This window comes from Dermacentor andersoni, chromosome 1 (genome assembly GCF_023375885.2).
Source record: "Dermacentor andersoni chromosome 1, qqDerAnde1_hic_scaffold, whole genome shotgun sequence".
Taxonomy (NCBI): domain Eukaryota; kingdom Metazoa; phylum Arthropoda; class Arachnida; order Ixodida; family Ixodidae; genus Dermacentor; species Dermacentor andersoni.
The window spans coordinates 213,682,136-213,701,547 of record NC_092814.1 but is presented as its reverse complement, the minus strand read 5'-3'; the positions used below and the strand labels follow the sequence as shown (position 1 = coordinate 213,701,547).

General features: G+C 48.2%; 1 protein-coding gene and 1 pseudogene across 1 annotated transcript in view; both read left to right on the top strand.

Moving 5' to 3' along the window:
- Positions 1-19,412, top strand: part of LOC126548108 (lysosomal alpha-mannosidase-like) — a 518,622-nt gene that overhangs the window by 80,312 nt on the left and 418,898 nt on the right. The gene's annotated exons all lie outside the window — the stretch shown is intronic.
- Positions 7,869-8,048, top strand: LOC126548689 (U2 spliceosomal RNA; annotated as a pseudogene).

The window sequence follows — 19,412 nt, the reverse complement described above, 5'->3', positions numbered from 1 at the left end:
TGCTTTCGGGGCCAGACCAGGCAGCCCTGTCAGCAATGTCGTTGCCAACGATGCCACAGTGAGCAGGAATCCACTGGGATATTATATTGTGCCCTATTTCCAGAGCATGGTGCTGTACTTCCCTGATGTCAGATATCATCTCCTCGTAAGTTCTGTGATGGAAGGCAGACTTGATACTGTGAAGAGCTGCCTTAGAGTCACAAAATATGATCCATTTCTGTGCCGGCTTTTCGGTGACGTAGGTCATGGCATGGAGGGCTGCAAGTTCTGCCGTCGTTGATGTAGTCATGTGTGTCACTTTGAACTTAATTAACTGTAACCTGCTTATCTGGAACGACGAATGCGGCAGTTGAGCTGGTATGTGAGGTCGAACCATCGGTATATATATATATATATATATATATATATATATATATATATATATATATATATATATATATATATATATATATATATATATATATATATATATATATGCGGTCATGATATGTCTGGTGCAGTAATACGAGCGTCAGTTGCTTCAGAGTCTGCGACGGATGACTGGCCTGCTTTGTAATTCCGGAAAACGCTAAATTCACTTGAGGCTGTCGCAGGCACCACAGGGGAGATGAAGGCTTCGCCGCCGGTGTATATATATGTAAGATGACGGTATGCACTCTTGATGACCGCTAACCACTCTTGAAAAGGTCGCTTGAGCTCTCTTGGCTGGTAGGTAAGCTAAGTAATGGTCGGCGATGCTTTACAGATGGCGAATGTGCGCTCTGAGAGAGTCTACAGCTATACGCGTGTCTGGATCATATGGTCTCCCGCGATGGCAATTGTTGCTGTTGTTGAGCTGTACTGAGGCAGCCCTAAACACGTGCGTAGACCGTGTATGCTCTCCAAAGCGCAAATGTTCGTCTTGCACGTATTTGACAAAACTGGTAGACTGTGACGTAGGAGTCCCAGGAACAGTACCCTGTACAGAAGCAGCATAGAGTGGACTAGTGTACCCCAGTTTTTTCCCACAGAGAAATTTGAAGCCCTGAGCAATGGCAACTAACTTCTTCTTCAGAGAGACGCAGTGAGGGCTCCACGAGAGGTTGCAGTGAATGATGACACCCAGAAGGAGGAGGAGGAGGAGGAGACAAAGGGGAGGAAAGACAGGGAGGTTAGCCAGTGTAAGTACCGGCTGGCTACCCTTTGCTGGGGAAAGAGGTAAAGGGAATAAAAGGAGAAAGAAGAAGAGGAAAAAATGGAAACCAGAAAATTCTCACAGTAACGCGAAACTACGCGCTACAACATTTAAAGGCGGTCGCCCAATTCGCATGTCCTTAAAAAACTTCAACAAAGCCCTTAAGGCCTTGAGTGCCGAAGCCCGTCTGGACCAGTGTCCTAGAGCTTTTTCCTCTGTAAAGGGGCGATTGTCCTGTTTTTCGAGCGCGGTCACGAGCACTTTTCTTGGCACTTTGTAACGGGGACAGTCACAAAGGAGGTGCTCAATCGTCTCCTCGCAGCCGCACCCAGAAAGCGATGCGTCTTAGCATAGGACACAGCTTGACCGTTGATTGAAACGGGATACAATGACATTTGTTTGCGCGTAAAGCCAACCAATGCGCACTTTTCGGTAGGCGCACTGAGGCCTCGTTCTCGAAGACGCGGTCAAGGTTGCCGCCCGCTGAAGCCTGGCCCGCACCTGTGGGCGAGTCACCGCAGAGGCCCACACTCTTAAAAAAAAAGGTCGTCATATTCACTAACTAAGTGCTAACATGTTACTTGCCCAAAAGCGCTACCTTCTTAGTCAGTGCGGGTAGTAAAATGATGGTTAGTACTTTTCACTGCCTGCTGAAGCTAGAAAAAGGTCACTAACTTAGTACTAACTAAACGCTACCTCGGTAGTGCTGTTACTAACGCAACTGAAATATAATTGCCAACAATACAATGGGGCCTAGCTATTCGATCTATAAGTTCCGCTTGCATTGTCATATGAAGTTGACAGTATTGTGGAAGCATAAGAAAAGTAAAATGATAAATATACACGAAAAAAAAAGAGAAGAGTATATATACGTAATGCTTACCAGGTACATTAAGGCAGGCTACTTCGCATAACTATGAATATCTTCACAAGCAACGATAGGCAAGAGCACAAAGAACGACAGACACGCTACGCGACATTTACTGAAGAGCAACGTCAAGAGTATTTAGAGCCCTAGTTTGAGGGAGTACATGTTGCACCGGTGAGCGCCTATGTATTTGGTTAAATAATCAAAGCTTTGTGCACAATTTTCTAAAGCCTACTGTTTGCATATATGTGTGCTACGACGTCGCACGCAAGTGTTAGTCCAACATTATGAACAACACTACAGTTTATGTCAATTTTACGCAAGACTCACAATCACAGTATAATAGGCCACGGCCACACGAGCTAGTAACTTTGTACTTATTTAGTAAAAACTACTAAGAAGCCTTTCTGGCTAGTAAAGGCAGCATTTTCTAGCTTTACTAGCCGCTGGCTTGTACAGAACTAGTAAGACTGTAGTGAAATACATAGTAATCTGGTAAACGCGTGCATTTACTAGTTATTTACTAACTTTATCTTTAAGAGTGCAGATGCAAATATCGTCGGCGTATATTAGACATGAATTGTCCGCAGTAAATACTCCGCAAGTCCTACCAGGACGAGGTTGAACAATATGGGGCTCAACACTCCACCCTGTGGCACGCCATGGTCAGAATGTCCGTTGAAACAATGGGCGCAAGAGAAACGGGAAAACTGATGGCGTGAAAAAAACAGTGAAGTAAGAAAAAGTGAGTCAAGTATAGGCTAACGGCGGCCAAATCGATCCAGGGGAGCACCAAATGAATTCAATCCTGCAGCATGGGATGAACACCGAAAATCCGCTTGTGCCAAAGGCGCTCGCAAGTATATAGCAACGGCGCGAATGTATGAGTAGCATATTCTCGTATTAGTAGAGCAGGAATGCAGATAAGAAGGTATACAAAGAAGGCGAGCTAAAATTGTTGCTTCGCAGGTTTCAGTCCCTTCGGGACCTTGTCTTCACAGCCCCCCACAAGAAATTGACCTACACTTGTTCACGGTTGAGGCGTTCCATCTATCGGTAGTGGGGATGCACGGACGATTGAGGTGCTGCTGCGGCCGCCAGGCAGGCGAGAGCAACAAGTGCGAGCCAAAAAAAAAGGCCAAAAAGGAAAAAAGCGCTCTGCGGGGAACGTCGGATGGAATAGACGGCATAAAGGCAGCCGCTAGGGGGACGCAAATGTAATGGCACGATGCGCACTTCTCTAAAGGGGTGAAGGTCAGCTAATCAGCCGTATATCGTAAGTAACTGTGTGTGTGCGCGTGTGCGTGTGTGTGTGTGTGCGCGCGCCGTAGGCGAGCCTTCGCGCCGATGTACGACCCAGATCTCACGGCTGCTAGCGTGCGGCTCCGCGGGGAAGCCGCCGCCGGCAACATTCTGCCGCCGTCGGCGACGGTAGCTATGAGGCGGCAGCGGCATTTTCTAAAGCGATTCCATCAGACAGCGCCGTTTCGAGATATCTGCATATCGAAGCGCTGTACTGCACACATCTTGCGGGCTAGATGCCATCTAGCGTTATGAGCAGTGACCTGCGCCGATGAGATGACTTGAGCTGTTTTCTAGACGTCCAGGCGCTTCGCTTTGCTATGAAGGACACGTTAGCTGAGGGCTTCGGATTTAAGTTTGTCTACATAGGATACAGTAAAGTGCCACGAAATCTGCGCACACGGACCTGCCATTTTGCAACTGCGCCAATTGGAATGCGATCATGCGTCTGGCAATCAAACCCGGGACTTTGTTCTGAACATTATAGAGCACCGTAGCCTCTGAACCACGGCGGTAAGTGAGCCGCACGGAATTGGAAGCGTCAGCAGCAGTGGAAGATTCGATTAAATGAAAAAAGAAAAGCGAATAAGAAAAAGAGTACCGGCCGGTCGCTTTGCCTTGTAGCGAACAAATCGACTGGGAAGGACATAATCGACCTTCGCTGACCGCGGGGAAGTTACAGGAGAGGCTGGACCAAGGAAGTGCGTACATTTACGGATGCGCGATCATTACGACACCGTGGATCGTGAAATACGCGAATGAGCAGCGCCGCTATCCCTGCCCAGCCGCCTTTTGGTTAACTGACTCGGTCCCTGAATCGCGCGCTGCTGCCGTCACCGTAATGATCGGTTCGCGCCACGGATTCATAAGAATGACCGCGTGCTGCGGCGGTCGCATAATGGAATGCTGCTGATATAAGGAAGATTATAGTTTCAGTCCACGGATGGGCATCACAGTGAAGTCGAGCTAACGCCTTCTTGAAACGTCGAAGGTGTCTGCATTGTACCATTTCCGTGCTTCAATATCAGCCACGACACGGTGCGTTGGTCTTTATAGCTGTAGAGGAGCGTGGCCTACATGCAGGAAGCGCTTTGACGAAATCATCCATATCCGCGGAAATCTGAGCATCGATTGTGATGGAAGAAATTTTTCGGATTTTTTGCCGTCCCTGTTGCTTTCTTTCTTTTCTCTTTCTTTTCTCTTTCTTTTTTCTTTCTTTTTTCTTTTTTTAGTTTGTTGAGTTCATATTTTCCTGATGCGCGCGACGCTTTGCAAGGTGTGCGGAAGGCAGTACGCAGAGTAAAAATCGCGCTTATTGCGTACGAAGAAGCGTAAGGTTTCAGGTGATATAAGGTGACCTGCGATTCAATTGCAAAAGCTTCAAAAGAAGGTTTAGCGCTTGCTATTGTTTTGTTTTCACTTAACTTCATGTTCTGGTCCGCACCGCATACAGTGACATACTTGCCGTCGTTGCTGTTTGCCTCCTTTGTTCGAACATCTATTTCCAAGCAGGTATCGAAATCATGTCTATGTCTTTGCAGCATTTCGTTGCTGCGATGAGGACGTGAACATACAACTGCGTTTGTTTTTCCAGATGCACCTTGCAAATAAATACTCTCACTGCTTTAATAAACAATGCAGAGTGCGAAATATACGATATCCTGAGGTGAAAGGCGCGTAGACGACGACACACATAATAGAGATGCTCACACAAAGCGCCTAATATATCGCATATTGTAGCATAATATTGCGTAGTATAGTGCATAATATCGCTGCGAATTTTGAACAAGCACAAAGCAGTGGCACGTGGCAAATCATCTTTCGAAATTCGTAGTATAAAGGCGAAGGTAATAAAGGAAAGAAGCAAATTTAGAAGCCGCGTAAATTTTTATTCCTCTAGGCAGAGGCGTCATGTGTAGGGCTTGTTCGTCCAAAATTGTTATATAGAATTACCGTATACTACAGGCTTCAGAATGGTTAACACAATAATGGCCCTCTGCGTTGAACTTAACAGGTTTGAGTACTGCGCCATTCTTTCTTAAACAGTGACATATTCAGTAATATTATAAGGTATATTGTCCCCTGACATAGGCAGAAGAGTCTAGAAAGGAGCATACGCAACTCATAATAGGGAATAATGATGCAATTCTGATTTTCAAATGCAGCTAGACTCAAGTTTTAAGTTTATTTCAATATCGCAGACAATTATGCAGTCTTTAAACAAGAAGTGACAAGGACTTGGCCATGTTTGCGCGTCCTGTTAAATGAGAAGAAGGATGCCAGGGTGACATCACGCATGCAAGCAACATTTAGGCATTCATAAATATTCAGCAGCGACAAACAAAATGACCGCGCTTTTCTCCCTTGAGCAGGCCACTTGGGCACAAATACACAATTATTTTTATTTTATTGCGACATGGACACCCCAGCCGCATTTCTGCGGCTGGAGTGACCACGCAGGCCATCTGCGATGCGGTCTGCGATGGGGACACAGTGCTCCGAGTGCTGATAGCTTCGTGTGCACTGTGTTGTAGCCGCTTAGTTCGCGTTGAAGCGTGAGGCAACACGAAGGTCAATTGGTTGGCTGCTGCCGCGGCGCTTTCTTGCTCCAGCATTTTGACAGCGAGTGTGCGCGGTCATCGAGTGAAGTGCGTTCATGTTTGCTTCTGCGTGCGTGGCACCATGTTTGCTAATTTAGTTAGTAAGCGAATGTTTACAAGTTTATACGGCCGATAAAACTATTATCCTTACTTCGTATAGTTGTCTACAAATTTTCTATCGCAATCGATGCTTCGCCTTTCAGGCGAAACTGCGACTTCTTTAGAGCGCAGCTCTTAAGCGCCCGTTCCTTGCGTTCAGCGTCGGCGTGCCTCCTCCTCCCTCGGCGTAGCACAGCGAACGATGAAAGAGCGAACGCGGAGCGCAACGGTGGATGAAAGACGGCGAGAGCGAAGAGAGCGCGAGGAAGAAAGCGCAGAAGGAGATGCAGCGGAAGCATGGGGAGGAAGGCGGAGCAAGGCATCTTGAAGCATCACCAGAAGGCGCTCACGTCCGCGCATACGCGGCAGCGGCCGTGCGGGGGAAGCAAGAAAAGAGAACCAGAAAGCTCGCATTTGCGCATACGCCGCGAGCGTTTCCCGGCAAAGATTATGGTTGCATAAGCTGCAGTTGCCGGGAAGCGGCAACTGTGTGGCCGGCCCATATATAGCGCCGCGCGTCGCGGCTCTGCCTGCCGGTGCGGTGATCGCTGCGATGCCTCGCTATATTGCGAAGTGAAAACACATGTCGAGCTGAGCTCAAATTTAGCATTATAGGAGTACCGTAATCGTCGGTAATTTTTTTTACACAGGTAGTCAGTTGCGATTGCCTGACATGAGACGTGCGATACTTTGCTGTCGCATCTATTCAAAGACCTCGAAGACCTGCAAATAAACGCGTTTCTGCCATTACATGAAAGCAACATAAAATTAAGAAATATAAGTAACACACACTAAACAACGGCGACAATACAAAACTGCAACAACAACAACAACAACGATAGTAATAATAATGCTCCTAGCAGGTGCGTGCGGCTTTGCAGAATCATTCATCAAAGATCAGAGAAAGACGTCGCACTTTGCCGCCAGAGAGGAACACGCCACCGTATAGGGTGCCTCGATGCGCGCGCCCTTCTCGGGGGCCGCGCGCATCGAGGCATCCTAGCCCACAGTGACTCTACAATGCCACCCTGACGCTCGAATTCGTCGTAAAAGCATATTCCAGGCAATCCTGATGCTCGATTAGCGGAGGCGGCTGCCCAATGGGAAAGAGCACTTACGGACGGGAAGCTTTGGTAATTCGGCCCCTGTTTCATGGCAAATTACATGACATCTGACTGCTCACCTCCAATTCCGTGCGATTCTATTTCCATTCGCTTGCCGAATGTTTTCTCGTCATTACTCATGGTTGCTTAGTGGCTTTGGCGTTGCGCTGCTAAGCCCAAGGTCGCGGTATTAAATCCCGGCCGCGGCAGCCGCATTCCTATGGGGCGGAAATGCGAAAACGTCCGTGCATAGCGTGCATTGGATACGCATTAGAGAATCCCACATGGTCAAAATTAACGCGGAGTCTGCCAGTACGGCGTGCATCATAATCATATTGTAGTTTTGACTCGTAAAAGCTCCGAATTAAAATAAAAGAATTAAAAAAATTAACCTGCAGCTTCTCCACTAACGCATTTGGTGTGCATTTGTCAGGAAAAAAGATTTAAAAAAGAACATGAGTTATTCCACTTTGTGAAGGTGGATGACCAGCGAAGGTGTTAAGCACACGACACGGAGATAACATAGAATTTTGAAATAAAAGGTACTAGCTCGCTTACCGTGACTTTCATATGCGTTCGCGTGGACGACGGGACCGCCGCCCCGAGATGCCGGAGGAAACGCGTGACGTTTCGACCGGACAGCCACCGCGGGAGAGCGGAAGGAAGGGAGATACGCAAGATGCTTGGAACGCCAACAAAGGGAGGGCAGTGCGAACGTAGGCACGGCCGACGCGGGTCAGAGTGTACTATCTGTTCTTATCAGCTTAATATGTGAAACGGGTTCTATTTAGACCAACGATGTTAAACTCATTTTTGCAAGCTGACGGAGTGCTTGAAGGGCACTTAACCCTCACTGCGGGTCGACACGGTATTGCACTATCTCCGGGATCGTCCCACGGTTTTTGCACACGCAGAACAAAAATGCACGGAACCCTAGCCATAAACAGCTTCGCTGTAAGAGAACTCCATCGATCGAGACCTGAACAAGAGGCTTACGCTGTAGCAGGAAGCACATTTGTCGATACTGGTAATACGAAAGCCATATACCATGCTTTTACTTACTTATTTTTCAGAGGCATGCGAAAGATTTTGTGCGTCTTAGAGCATTGGCGGGAGGTTGCCTGAAACAAAGAAAATGGCTAAGCGCCAGGAATTAACCTCTAGTTTCTTTTAGAGGATGATCTTCAACCTTGCACGAGTTTGTACTTCATTGGCCACTGACAAGTACTTATCCTCCTTGACACGAGTCCGCGTTACCTAGTTACAGCACTGGCTACAAGGCATCTCTGTCCGTTACAGCAATCAGCACGATTTTTTTTTTCCTTTGGCTCTCACTCGTGATGCTAACGTAATTGAAGCTGCGAAATATCGAACCACCGGCGCTGAACTCAAATAAGAAGTGCGATCAATAAAATAATAATAATAATAATAAAAGTTTCGCCACGCACGTCACATCACTGGCGCGCAGGGCGCCGCATGTTAAACGGGCGCTAACAGCAACACTTTCAACTCATGTTGTACTTAACGGAACACGATCCACTTCTCTGACCCGACCCCGAGAGGTTCGCAGTTCGGGATATCCTGCAATAACCCGTCGCGGGTTCGCGTGCATTCCGATCGTACGCGCTTCACGTGCTGCAAAACCGCGTCGGCACGCATCTTCTTTTTCGTCTACGGCACCACTCAACGCAGAGAAGGGCGGCGGCTCGCGTTTTCCTTCCTCTGCAGCTCACACATGCGCACCTGGCCACACTTGCAAGTCCGGCCCTTTTCCTCCTTCGTACACGCCGTCGCCGCGCGCGCGCACACACACGCACACACGCGCATCGGCACTTCCGCGCTCGTTTTCCCTTCAATCGAAAGCGGCCTCGCGTAGCCTGCGCGGGAGAAAGGCGACCTCTCCTCTCTCTCGCTCGAATATAAGTGCGTGTGCGGACCCCTCTGGCGTGCCGATGCTCACTCGAGCGCATGCGTTGCGCAACCGGCGAGTCTTGCCCGAGCCGACCCGACGACGCGGAATGCATCCGCACTCCAAGAAGCCAGGGAGCGAATGTGCCGTATCAACCCAAGCCCTCTTATGGCAGTCCCGGTGAATCGCCCAAACATATGCAGCCGGTCATTCCTCCGTGTGCCATGTATATAGAGCACGCGAACCTTGCCGCCGATATGACGTTCTTTTTTCTCGCGCAGCCACTCACAGACATAGGTCGCCGACGACCGGCGCTGCTTGACTGTCGTACTGAGTCACATTCGCGAGGATTCTTAGCACTGCGAAGACTAGGAACACGTTTTATAAACGTTTCGGATAGGATAGGATAGGAATAAACTTTATAAATAAATAAATAGGAATAAACGTTTCGGTTTATTCTACTAATATTACCTTTTTTTCCCCTTTGAGCCAATCAGAGAGCAATTGTGATGTCCATTGGAGCCAAGCAGATGTGTCCGCAGGCGCTTCTTGGCTGCTTTGCGGGCAACTAAGCTACACAAGAGGTAATATGGTGGAATTAGTGCCCCCCCAAAAAAGAAAGAAGAAATGCGCACGATAGGCTACATGAAGCTAAAATTTGTGATAACTAATGCACGTGTATAGCGTTGTACAACTTCTCGGCATCATCGCGACAAATATTTCTTGGAAGAGGGGAGCCAAAAATAAAACAAATGTAATTGGCTAGCTTTCCCATTGCCAGCCTCGTATAAAGAAGTGCTGAGCTCCGTTCACCTCCCGACGTGATTAGGTGGTGGTCCATAAGGGAGCCGACAGCATCCACTTGTACGCGCTCGCGGTCTTGAAATGCTTGCGTATTCTGCCAAGCTCCTATAGTGAAGGATACGAAGTCGAAAACTTACAACTCTCTATATCTGCAACAAGTTTCTTTTTCGTATGCAATACGTATATCAGCGTTATTTACTTGTACCAGACTCCCGATGTACTGAATCAATTTTCAACACCCGTCAACGGCATAAGGTAGGGGTTCGTCAAGTGAGCATGTAAGTAGGTCCTTGCAACTTAACATGCATATTAGTCGTTTATTTTTTAAGGCGCTACACGGAAATACAAGTATATGTGCGAGCAAGTAATGTTCGAGTTGCAGACGCCCTTACTTTTGTTACAGGGTGCCTTGGTTCTGTTCAGGCACGCTCGTTGAAGGCATTTTAACTCGATATACTACGTGGTTAGCCGGAGCAAAAGGCATCTGTCAAGCCTTGCATCTGGAGATTCAGTTCAAGGAAGATACGTCTCGCAAGTTCACAGGCTACAATTCGCAAATTGCAATGTGTGCCGTAATTTAAATAATGAAGAAGTTAATTCGTGGATTTTTAAAAATTACTTGAATATGCGTTTCGATTTCTCGTGTTATTAATGTCCGCCTCTTCGAATAATCCAGCTCAAGTACAAGAATTACCCTATCTGCCACACGCGAGTTTCATTTTATTTTTTAATTCCGGAAAACTTAGAAGTGGTCGCCCCGTATATGAACAGGAATGAGTGCCGCTTAGGTGCGAATGAACCTCAGTGACGGTGAGTGTGAATATAGGCTTGTGAGCGAGTGCCGGTGAGCGTGTGAGTGCACATGCCAATGAGGGAGTAGGTAGCCTACAAATATATTGGGCGAGCGAGTATTAGGGAGTGCCCGCTTATTCTTCCGAGCTATGGTAGCTGCACCTAACAGCAGCTGTCTTCTGTTTGGCTGCTGCTTGTTCGGTCGAAAATCGGCTGCCAGCTTCTCCCGCCGAACGGCTCTGCTTGCACTTGGGAGCTTGCCGCAGCTCAGCGTTAATTAAATTTTGGGGAACAAGTTTGCAACAATTTAAACTTCTTTCCCCATTCCAAGGCCGTTCACTGGAAATGTTTCATCAGAGAGATTTGGTGCTTCCCCGATTCTGTTAAGTGAACACGAAAATGCAAGCGCACTGCATGCTGTCACATAGTCGTGAAGGTGAAAGAAGCGGTCATAACGACGCAGCCTGTGGGGAACCTGATGAGTCGGTCATGTGCGGATTAATTACACACGAGCCTCTTCTTCGGCACTAGCTCACTATCGAAATTTCTTTTTCTTTGTCGGTGTACTTTGATTTCGTTTGTGGGCCGAAAGAAAAAGACAGAAAGAAAGGAAGCTACTGTAAAGTAAATGAAACTTTTGTGATCTGAGGTGCAACGATCGAAAACGCCGGCGTTGTAATTTTCGCTTTCTTTTTTCATATCTTGCTTCCTTTTTTTTCATTCAGGTGATTGGGCTTTTTGAGGGAAAAACTAAATTTATAGCATAGACCGCCAAGCGACGAGCCCGCTTTACTACTATTTCGCGTGATGTCAAAAAGTTCGCGCGCTTGCAATGAACCGATACGATCGCGTTTCCGACATCACTCATCGCGATAACGCAACTACAAAGATTGGCTTTCCGGCGTACTCCTCCCACAACGACGGTTTCACTTTTTGTTTCGTTTATGTTTGTGTTGTTTCCGCAACGCTCGAATTGAGTTACGTGTCGCTGGCCGAAGGCTAGTTCTTCTCCGTACACTTGTTTCTGCTTCCACCGCCGGTGGTCATCAAAAGTGCAACGCGATAACGTGTCCAGCCCTTCATCGATGCCGGAAAGGATGAAAACACGCGTTTAATAGAACGGAAAGGAACAGGCAGAAAAATGAAATAAATGCATAATGAAGATATCGCTTCCGGATAGCTTCCCGCTTTAATAGATTGGGTAATCATTAACGGCGCGGGAAAAACGGAAACCGAAAATCGAGCAGCTCGGGGATGCGTAGAGGTGAAGGGAGATGGCCTGAACGGGGGAAAGGAATCGGGAAAGCGTGAGTGGGAGAACGCTAATCAGAGCCAGATGAAACATCCTACACCCACAAGCCAAATGAAAGGTTGGAAGCCGGTACACGGGGTGCAGCGGGGGCGAGAGGGCTGGTATGGCGATAGCGGAGTGGGGCAGCTGTGTACAACGCTGAGAAGCAGGGACGTTTGTGCTTACGAACGTGGTCTTTCCTTCGTCTACGGTAGTTCCCGTTGCGAACCTGCTTCGTGGATCTTGCCGTACGACCGCACATTCTCTAGCAGGGAAGAAGTTTGGGCGTGTTGGTGGGATACATACAAACTGGGATACACAGCGCAAGAATGACACAGGGACAAGCAGGAACACGGGACGAGCGCTAACTTTCAACAATTGATTTATTCCAGCTGGGGAGCATATATATACTCACTGGGACGCCACTGCAACAGACACACTGAAGGGAAGGAGGAAAAGCAGTCATGTGACTACTATGCCAAAAAATTCAAGCTCTTTCTTTATCAAAGAAAGACCTTGAATTTTTGGTTCGCACTGTTGGTCGGGAGTGTGTAAAGGAAGTCCGCACCACAAGACACCACGTGATAATACATGCGGTGCCTTCTCAATACCGGCATCTTGGGTCGGTATTGCTTTCAATTCATCAATTAGGAAGCGCCATAGGAATGGTCCATTTTCTGTGATTCTAAAATAGCCCTCCAGAGTTTGCTGTCTGCATAGAACATTGGACCCCACGACCTACGAACAACTTGTAGCGGCCACAAGGGAAATTTACCATCGGACAGTTGAGGAAGTACATGACTTCGGCTTTCAATGGTCGCCAAATCACTACGCTGTCGTTATAGAAGCGATCAAGCAGATGCAGCAGCTCGACCTGCTCATGACAGCGCCAATTGCGTTCATACACCGATGTCAAGAGCCGATGCAGGGGGAAAGCTCCGAATGCTTGCACATGAGCTTACATTGGCCGGGCCTGATGGAATTAGGCACAATTTGCAAACCAGCGCATTTATTCCCTGGTGATGGAATTAGGCACAATTTGCAAACCAGCGCATTTATTCCCTGGATTCCCTTCCAAAGCTGCTTACCGCGCAGCTTACCATGACGAGATGTAACTCTCATTTGTCGCCTACGGATGGGAGTAGCATATACTAATGGCTACTCGTTTCTCATCGGAATGTCCAGATGTCCAGAATGGGAAGTTTGTGGGTGCAAGGATGTGATTGCGCACCTCCTGTGCGGCTGTCCTCGTTCCAGTGCAGAAGGAAAAACGCCCTGTGTTATGCACTCGACAAGCTTGGCAACCATTACGGAAAGACAGAATCCTTGGTTCCAGCAGTCGTCAGCCCGAGTTTCTCAAAACGGGGCTAATGTGTTCCTTAAAAGCATAGGGGCTGATTGAAAAACTACAGTCGCCGTCAGATGTATTCGCTGTGTTTGTGCGGGCAGATCCGCTTCACATCTTCTTTTCGCCTCGTCTTTTCGGCCCTGATCCCATCCGCCAGTGCAGTGTAGCCATCCGGACAGCTAGACTGGTGACCGCATATGAGCCTCGCGCCTCTCTTTTCTCTATTTTGTTCCTGCCCAATCCTGTCTATAGAGCGGGTCGTTCATAATAACGAATCTTGATGGAAAATGATATATATATATATATGAACCAAAAGCAAGCAAACCGAGAGGCCTGATTTTTACTAGTCTTATCATCAGAATCCCACAAATAATGACACGACGGAAGAAGAAAAACGCTGTAAAGTTTGAAGTGTCTCGCTGTCCACGAGGGTTGTGGCGTCCAACTTTGCATTCACGGAACTCCCTGCGATGGGGCTTTCAGTCAAAAAGAGTTAATACAACCGAAGAAGAGGGCAATTCTGGCAGCTACAGCTTGCTCACGGAGCTATAACCAAGCAGAAGAAAAAAAACTGTTCTCTACCTACACTGCCTTCTGTGCTCGCGATGCTAGTTGAAAGACGGGGGAATGGCCAGTTTGCGCTTCAGAAAGCCCGTGCGCGTCCTCGAATGCACGTGAGTACCGAAGCTATCACGTGGCCGCCGCGAGGGCGCTGGCCATGCCGGCAGCGGTGCGCACTGTCGCCGCGGTGGCACGGCGTGCGCGTTTCGCCTCTTCAGTTTCGCCCAGAGTGAAATCGACGCCACGCTTTCATGGCGGGAGGCGGCGCTGACATCGAGGCACCCTAGTTTCGCTGCCAGCTCGCGCGAGGCCCCTTTCATTTATAGGAAGTGTTGTCAATACCGACGCTGTACATATTAACGATACATGACTGTAATAATAATAATAATAATAATAATAATAATAATAATAATACACTGTTCTTCTGCTTTATTAAAGGGTCCCAAATCAGGTGTGATCATTTCGATCTGACAAGCGCAGCGCATACAATGCGTGCGATTTTGTCTACAAATTGGGTACACCGCTAGCGCCGCGAAAAGAGCTGAAATTGCACATCAAACGCCGTGCGCCCTTCTCCTCGCGGGCGCCGAGCTCCCTGCCAGAGAGTCGGCGTTAATCGCGCTAGTGCGCCTACGTGGTTCGCCTTGCTGTGACGTCACCCATAATGACGCGTGACTTCGAAAATTATTCACGGTAACATCAGTTGTTTGTTTGATCGATTGCTTCAATAGGCGACTTAAAGTTTAGAGAAATAATAGAACCTACGAACCGAATGTCTGCGAGCCTTTGTTTTACTCCGTGCCGTAGCGAGAGGGACGTACTTCCGTTTCGTCTGCTGGTTCCCACGTCGTGCAGTCGCGCGCGCAGAAAACGAGAGTATCTGCCATTTTCTACCGGGCTCCGATGCGCGATCGTGCTCTTTGATCCGCTTGCGTCTGCCTCAGTGTTCGTGACTGGGGGAATGACTTATACCGCGAATCAGGTGTTCTCGTGCAGAGCGCGCAAAATCGTACGCCGCGCGAAACGAGACGAACGCAACAGCTCGCGCGCGAAACCGTCACCGCTAGTGCGCCAGTCAGCAAAAACGGGAGAGAGAGAGAAAAAGAGAGAGAGAGAAAGAAAAGAGAGAGAGGACGGGAGCTATCACGTACTCGTCACGCGATCCTCCGGCTCGAGTACGGGAAAATGCAGGGAAGGAATTTCGCTTGCGGAGGCCAGACGGGGGCAAGTGGAGAGAGAGTCTATGTTGGTAGTGACGCTCGCCTCCTGAAAGCATAGGTTCGCAGCACTTCAAATATTTATATCTCTACTATTAATAAACTAATATGAGAAATTCTTGCGGTAGAATGCTCCTTAGAGAACACGTAACGACTTCCAGCGTATAACCAAAAATTGCTATGTGCCCTGTTGAGGGTCGCTTTAACCGCAATTATTCTAGGCTGGGGTGGCCAATTAATAACGTCAACAAAAATATGTTCGTGCCATGGGTCTATACTTCGCGGCTAATGCAATAGCAGCTCTTTGAGAACTTCATAAGAGCCCCCTTTTTGTTTAGTGTGGTTCGGTGTGATTGTATCTCATTGGCTTTCTTTGTTTTGTTTTTTTTAGGGGGGGGGGGGGGGCAGCGATGGCACGTTCTGAGTGCGCTTGGAGCATGGTTCTCCATTGGGGAGCAACAGCACGTCCTCACGCGAGAAACGTCCCAGTCTCCGAGCGCGGCATTTCCTGTGCTTACGAGCATTCCGGTCGCGTCGGGCCCTCGCGAGACGGCACATTTGCGGGGTCGGTGGCAAAGAGGAAGCAGTGGCTGCGCCCGATCCCACCAAGGCGTTTTTTCTTCTGTTGTTGTTGTCGTCGTTGCACGCTTCTTGAACCGACGGTGACAGCGTCGATCGCCGAAGACTCGAGAAGCGATGACTCCAGTCCGCACCAACTCAAGCAGCGCTCGAGTGCGCCAACTCCTGGGCGTTAGCGAAATTTTGTTCCCAAAAGACCGCGCGCTCGCAGAGCGCTGTCTTCCGAGGAGTAAAAGCTTTCGATCGATAGCAGCGCCTATAGACGTTGTTTTTTTTTTTGTTTTCTTTTTTTAAATGAAACTTTAGGGTTCCATGGTGTTTGATCTCTGTGCATGACGAAAATGACCGCCGTTCAGCTGGACAAGGCGCTTTCCTGAGGACCACCAATGGTCCCCTGTGGCTTGATTTCATCAGCACCACGGCCAGAGTTAACTTCTTACATATTCTGCTGCCTGCACTATATTTATTTATACATTTTCTATCTGACCGCAATGACGCTGAAGTAACCATACTTGCCTGGGAAGAACTGGTCGCACTCTTTAGAACGTGTGCTTCGAAAAAAAAAAAAAAAGATTTATTTCGGGGGCTTTTTTTTCTATGAAAAAGAAATGAAAAACAAAAGCCGCCGGCTAAATTACGTGGCCTTGCAGAATAACAACCAGAATTCCAGCGAAGCACAGTTCTTTGAAACAAAGAGCCTGCTACGGTTCCTGTGGGAATTTTTTTTCCCTCGTGCGCCCCCCATCAGCGCCTCCTCGCGCCGGGCCCAACTACAACTCTTGCGCTGGCGTTAACGTCGTCAAACGCGCGACCGCTTGCAAATTGCCGCTTCTCGAGTCACGTGGATACTTTGAGCTGTTTATTGCAAGTGCAGAGCGTTTCACGTGTATGTTCGTTCAAAATTTTTTAAAGTAAGATTGTTGAGCCGTTCGCTTACAACAAGAGGTATACAATTTGAATCGGTGTTCGAAGGGGCGCTTCAAATGAGCTAAGGCAGTTCAGGAATTTCATAGGGCGTCCGCAATACACCTACAACTTGGAAAACTTGCCAGCTCGTTCCTCCCAAAACGCATGTGCACCTTATACGTATATCCATCCGCATGCTGGAAATAAGAAAACTAATGCTGCAAATGAGAGAGGCAACATGAACTGTATAGCTGAGAAAGGACATGATGTCACTTTCCAATGGCTACCAGGCCCCTGTGGCTGTTGAAGCTGCTGGGGGTGCGCACGAATATTGCATGCAGGAACCGATCCGACTGGCAGGAACAGATGCAGCAACAAAGCTTCTCATGCTCGCGCGTGATGTCACACGATCCATGTAGAACTTGCCAGGTTTCCGGCATACCAATCTGCATCGCCTGGACCCGTCTCTCGGACTCCGTATCCCATCTGGACTATCTCGCTGCGAGATTATGCTTGTCTCTGCCCACTATTGGCCTGTTGTATGTTTTAAAAGTACTTTTGCGCGCCTCATCGGAATGGCCGACAGTGCTGCGTGGGACTATCATTTTCCTCACCGCTTCTTGAGCAGACGATAACCGAAGGCGACGAAGGCGCTGCTGAAGTTCTTCCGTTCAAGTGACCTAGTTAAACAACTTTGACCCTCCCGCGTTCTTGTGCGTGTTTGTGCACGTGTATGATTTCTTTTTCTGTCTCTGCGTTTTCTTTTCCTTTTCATCTTTCATTCTCCCCTTACCCCTTCTCCATGTGCAGGGTAGCAAGCAAACTCAATGTTTGCCTTCCGGTTAACCTCCCCGCCTTTCCCATTCTCTCTCTCTCTCATCTTTCTCTATATCTGCCATGTTTCATCTCCATACGCCCCCAGTAGTTTACAAACCGCAAGACTATTAATCCCCTGGCATAAACCCAAAGAACCTCGAATGGCACAAATTTGATAATTTACTAACTTGTGCCTTGTGCAACTACAACCTGGAAATTTCTGCAATATGTTTCGTTTTAGTAATTTGCGTCAAATTTCATATATTTTCTATAGGTTTGAAACAATACACTCTTGAATACACCGTAAAGCTGCGGGGCAAAATTAACAGAATTTCTTTAATTTACAAGTATACCTTATTATCCCATGCACATCTTGCTTTCCCCTACCATCGCCCTCGGTAGGATGCTTATCGTTCCGGCGATGTGTTACGCTGAACGCTATGTCACGTAAATGAGAGTGTCGCGAAAGTGACCGATGGAGAATGTGGTTCTGGGGCCGTACTTCTGCATGACGATCAAACTTATTTCCGGTTCAGATTTTCTTATAAAGCACTTACTCCGAGCTGTCGATCCGGCGACAACGGCCTCTCGACGGCGCCCAAGCCAGTGACGAAGGGCAGACAGAAGGGGAAATGAACTGGAAGGGTACACGAAATGGCTGACCCTCGTTAACGTCGGTGTCTCTAATCTGCTTTAATCTTACCGTGCATGTTGTTTCAGTCGACAAAGACTGGATAATCATTGGCTTCTACGACGTGTGCGCAGACAGGGGACGTGACGTTATCTTTCCGGCAACGAGGAGCAGATGTTCTTTCGCGGAGACACTGCGTTGAAAGTGTATCACACGAGATACACTTTCGTTCCCCTGTATCACACGAGATACGCTAAATGACGCCGGCTTTCTGAAGCCCAGTAGATGGCAGCGCTCTAAACTGCGTCATACATTCCAAGAAGCAATGTGATTATGCTGTTCTGAGACCGCGGGCTTACTGACTATAGGTAGACTATACACCCACAGCGAGCCCAAGTAGCAGATGGGCGAAGATCGAGTAAGATATACTTGTCTATATACTTCACACCAAATCAATCAACCGATTTGTCAAAAGAAGAAGAGCGTTTGCGTAAAGAAAGAAAGCATGGGATACAGTTTGGCTCGCTAGCGATCAGCGCTAGCCCAACAGCAAGGAAAGGTACGGAAACGGTGAATAATAAAGAAGCGCGAACAAACTACACGAGGGGCACATCGCCGGATGGAGTGCCAACGAAAACTGCGAGAAAGGCGCAAATGCACCGTTGCTGAAGGTGTCGATGTACGGCGTAAGTACTCTCCCGGGGACAGAACATGCTCTCGCGGCCGGCAGCTGCAATTAGGTGCCGAGTCCCTTCTTAAATGTGCATTGGCCACTACTAATGTAGGTCAGCTGCCAGAGGTATTAGCGAGGAGGAGGAAGAAGGAATGCGAGCACCGAAATCCCCCGGCCGCGCTCCCTGCATTAAGGAAGGCGAAAGAAGGGAGAGTGGGCTCGAATAACGCCGGCTCGGTTCGTCCCCGTTGGCGCTGCCTGCGCCACAGCCGCACTGGCCAATTCCATGCACTGGCTGTGCGCATGCTCGATCGCTACTCGAATATTTGATATAGGCGATGCTCGACCCACGGCGGGAAGAACAGCCTGTCGCTACACTTTAAACGTCTCTCACTCTAATCTCCCGGGTTACTGTGGGCATCGTCTTTGTTCAGATCACCTGGCCAGACGAGCTTACTTCGAGCTATTGACTAACATAATTTATTTGCGACGAGACTTGACTGAATGAGGTCAGGAGAGATTGAGGTACAGACTTTTAGTTGCGGGACGCCGTTACCGCAGAACTAATAACACGAGGGCAGATTTGCCTTTATTTGTCTTATTTTTCTTTAACCTCCAATGCTTACAGAATGAGGCGTTGGCATGCTTATGGGGACGCCGAGGCTAGTCACTCTTTTCTCCATATCAATATACGTTATAACAACTTGCCTCGATGAAGTGGCAGATGCGATGCTAAGAA